This window comes from Entelurus aequoreus, linkage group LG03 (genome assembly GCF_033978785.1).
Source record: "Entelurus aequoreus isolate RoL-2023_Sb linkage group LG03, RoL_Eaeq_v1.1, whole genome shotgun sequence".
Classification (NCBI taxonomy): Eukaryota; Metazoa; Chordata; class Actinopteri; order Syngnathiformes; family Syngnathidae; genus Entelurus; species Entelurus aequoreus.
Window position 1 is genome coordinate 18,446,138 of NC_084733.1, and position 4,916 is coordinate 18,451,053.

The window sequence follows — 4,916 nt, forward strand, 5'->3', positions numbered from 1 at the left end:
GGAAATAAAATGTGTTTTATTCGATGCAGTTATTTTCACTGTGGAAGTGTCAGTGCTGTGATGAATGCACATAGACGGCAGCATTGTTAATACTTTAATGATGAAGAACAGCCAATGTGTCATGTTGTTTTTGCCTGTTGTGTGAATGGAGTGTTGTCTTGTAAAGGAGGCAGCATCTTCAGTTGAATAAATGAATCTACCCAAATAACAACCACAGTACCACGAACATCCATTTTTGTTTATAGCCGCTAAATTAGTGTACGGTTTTATTTGAGGGAACTGGTAAATAGAGCTATTAAAGCTGGGACTTTTGGCTGGTGAATAAATGCCGGGTCCTCCTCCGTATCGCCACAGTTCATAATTATATAAAGAATATGTTATCTTTATGGAGAATTACAGTGATTTTATATTTGGGGAGTGAGTTTAATGATGCGTTGAGTTAATATACTGTACATTCAGAAGGAAACACCCTACCATGTTGTCCAGTAGAGGTGGGAATCTTTGGGCACCTCACGATTTGATTCCGATTCTTGGTGTGATGATTTAATTCAGAATCGATTCTTGATTCAACCCGATTTTTGTAATATATTTATTGTTATATACATTATAATAAAACCTGTCCAGAACAGGTTACAAAAACTCATCTTGGCTGCTGACTATGGCTGGGCAATATGAACCAAAAGTGATACTGTGGTATTTTTAGTTCGAATGTATGTTCGATATGTATCAGTATATATTAAAAAAAATCGTTCAAAGGACTTAAGATTGCCTCAGTGTTGTATGGGTAGATATGCAGTGTTGAGAGCTCTCAGATTATTTTTGTTGTAAGTAGTAATGTAATGTTGTGTTTATTTTTTTTAAAGTAATGGGTGAGCCATTACAATGGCAAAGCAATTTTTGTTCATTTTGTTTATGAATGTTAGGTTTACAGCTTCTACTCGCTAACTGCGGTGAAAGTTGCTGGCTGTTAAGTTAAAAACTACTTTTCAGCCACCCAGCCACTTCACTAGTGTCCGCCCTGAGATCGGTAGGTTGTGAGTTCGATTCTGAAACCCCGGCCGAGTCATACCAAAGACTATAAAAATGGGACCCATTACCTCCCTGCTTGGCACTCAGCATCAAGGGTTGGAAGTGGGGGTTAAATCACCAAAATGATTCCCGAGCGCGGCCAACAATGCTGCTCACTGCTCCCCTCACATCCCAGGGGGTGGAACAAGGGGATGGGTCAAATGCAGAGGGTAATTTCACCACACCTAGTGTGTGTGTGACTATCAGTGGTACTTTAACTACAGTACCTTAGTCTGCACAGGCTATGGGGAGAGGCACTTTTAAATTGAGTTGTAGTTCAATATTTGACACACCGAGAAAATTGGTGTATGTTTAAATAAAGCTGCAGTCACTCACTAAAAGCCAAATGCAGTCGCTGACCAAAGCATTGTATCACACCCGAGAGTCGAGAAGTCGGTACCGCACGCCCTCTTTTTTAAAAAGTTTGATGCGCAGCTGGTCATTGTACGTTAGAGATGAGCAACAAGCGAGCAGAAATGGACAAAGGAAAGTCTACCTTATGCAAATATCAGGTTCAAAGCTGTGGCAAGTTCTCCGGACAAGAAAGGACTATTTTGCGCTGTGACCAAACACCTGAATCGCGCGTCGAAAGAGGTGGATGGTGCTTCACTTCCGTGTTCAGATTACGATTAAGGTGCAGTGATAACATAACATTTAGATTGTTACTGTTACATGTTTAGTAGGTAAGATGACATAAAAGCTCAACAGAAATGAAAGGCGTCGGCGGGATGGCGATAGGAGACTTTTTTTCTTGAAAACAGTCGGATCCGACATCAAAACATGTCAGGACACTTTCTCAAAACAATCACACACTTTTCCGGTTTCAAAATAAAAGCGCTACGCTATACATCCAGTTTAACTACATTTAGGGTTTCTCCTTAATGTACGGCTTCATATTAGCCGCCACACCTAACAAAATAAAGTAATATGATGTATTGTAGCGCCCAGGAGAAAGCAAACAAAGTCTGACTTTCTTTTTAGCTATTATTGCCAATTTTATGCTAACAACGGGCCCAATTCCAACAAGTATTTCCGTGCACCCACGTCTGCCTCCTTGTTTCACTTCAAGACACACATTTGTTCATTCTCCGCCGACACTGTGTTCAAATACCATGGGAAAAATGATCACCATAACACAATAACATAACAAAACCGATGTTGTGATGACGTACACCAGGGGTCACCAACCTTTTTGAAACCAATAGCTAATTCTTGGGTACTGATTAATGCGAAGGGCTACCAGTTTGATACACACTTAAATAAATTGCCAGAAAAAGCCAATTTGCTCAATTTACCTTTAACTCTGTTATTATTAATAATTAATGATATTTACACTTAATTGAACGGTTTAAAAGAGGAGAAAACACGAAACAAACGACAATTAAATTTTGAAACATAGTTTATCTTCAATTTCGACTCTTTAAAATTCAAAATTCTACCGAAAACAAGAAGAGAAAAACTAGCTAATTCGAATCTTTTTGAAAAAATTTAAAAAATAATTTATGGAACATCATTAGTAATTTTTCCTGATTAAGATTAATTTGAGAATTTTGATGACATGTTTTGAATAGGTTAAAATCCAATCTGCACTTTGTTAGAATATATAACAAATTGGACCAAGCTATATTTCTAACAAAGACAAATCATTATTTCTTCTAGATTTTCCAGAACAAAAATTTTAAAAGAAATTCAAAAGACTTTGAAATAAGATTTAAATTTGATTCTACAGATTTTCTAGATTTGCCAGAATAATTTTTTTGAATTTTAATCATAATAAGTTTGAAGAAATATTTCACAAATATTCTTCGTCGAAAAAATAGAAGCTAAAATGAAGAATTAAATTAAAATGTATTTATTATTCTTTACAATAAAAAAAATTTATTTACTTGAACATTGATTTAAATTGTCAGGAAAGAAGAGGAAAAAATTTAAAAGGTATATGTGTTTAAAAATCCTAAAATAATTTTTAAGGTTGTATATTTTTTCTAAAATTGTCTTTCTGAAAGTTGTAAGAAGCAAAGTAAAAAAATTAATGAATTTATTTAAACAAGTGAAGACCAAGTCTTTAAAATATTTTCTTGGATTTTCAAACTCTATTTGAGTTTTGTCTCTCTTAGAATTAAAAATGTCGGGCAAAGCGAGACCAGCTTGCTAGTAAATAAATACAATTTAAAAAAATAGAGGCAGCTCACTGGTAAGTAGGGATGATGTTTGATAAGAAATTATCGAGTTCGAGTCTGTTATCGAATCCTCTTATCGAACCGATTCCTTATCGATTCTCTTATCGAGTCCAGATAGGTTGTTGTATATGGAAAAAAAAACACAATATTTGGTTTAACAAAAGCTCACTTTTATTTTATAAGAAAACAATTCAATCTAATAAATAAATAAATATTGACTGTTACCCCACTAAAAAAATAAAATAAAATAAATAAATATTGACTGTTGTTACCCAAAGTATATTAAGTGGGATTTTTTCAGAAAAACAAATATATACAGTAACACAAAAGCAACCTGTCTCTGTGATCACTATAGGTGTATAAATAATAATATAGTGTTAAATAAAATCAGGCCCTTGGGCACAAAACTGAAAATAATACAGCTCTCCAAAAAGTGCACTTCTGCTGCTATTTGACAGAACTGTTTGTTATGATGCTTTGACATTTTTGCACTTTATTTGTTTATTGAAAGAAAATTCTATGAAGAGAAAAGTTCTTTGCAAATGTGGATACAATGCTAAAAAAATGAAAAGTTAAAGCTAATAAAAGAAATACACTTTGAGTTAACATTATTTCCTTATATGGGGAAATATGTTATGAGCTAGGGAATATAACAACTACACTACCCAGCATGCAACGGGAGTGACGAGCATGCGCGGTAGCCCCGAAAAGTGTTGTTGCATATCGTCACCCGGCAGCTAAGAATGAGCACGCTGTGAAAGTAAACGTCAAGAACTCAGCCAACACGCCTCGTCTGCATTATTTATAATTAGACAGACAACACATATACAGTGTGATTTGGTTTTGTTTACAAGGCAAGAAAAACGAAAGTTAAAAAAGGGAGATGTCATATATGTATGTGCTGCGCTTGCTTTAAGAACGTTGTGACAGCTGCCGTAAAGGAGGTACGTTGCTAGCCTGGTTGCTATGTTTCCGGTTGGTCGTAAAAGTGTTGGTCATGTGTTTGTACCCTGCTCAAATCTCTCAGTAAAGTTATTCATTGGATTATACCTTTTGTTTTGAACTTTATTACACCTTGGAGCGCTTTTTCCCCTGCTTTCGCTATCTGCGCCTAATGACTGAGCTACGTGACGCCATTTCTTGTGATGTCCCACGGAGCATTTCTGGTCGGGACGGGATTCGTTCCCAGGGATTCGAATAAAGAACCAACTCTTTTTCTTTACTATAGTGGTCTCGATAACGGGTACCGGTTCTCAAAAAGGGATTCGAGTCCGAGGACTCGGTTCTTTTCTTATCGAACAACCGAGAAAACCGGTTTCGAGTATCATCCCTACTGGTAAGTGCTGCTATTTGAGCTAATTTTAGAACAGGCCAGCGGGCGACTCATCTGGTCCTTACGGGCGACCTGGTGCCCGCGGGCACCGCGTTGGTGACCCCTGACGTACACTATACGCACGGGGTTGTCTAAATGAGGCAGCGCGTCCGCGCTGTGTACGTACTTTAATATATTTGAGATATACCCGCGGACAGCGATCTTCACAATTTAAGATGACAGTGGCCGCTTTTAATGACAGAAAGGCTCCCAGCAACACGAAGCAAGTGTGACGTCAGACTCCCTTTTCGTCACGCACATGGCGCGACAGAAGTATCCACACAGAGTCGCCAATA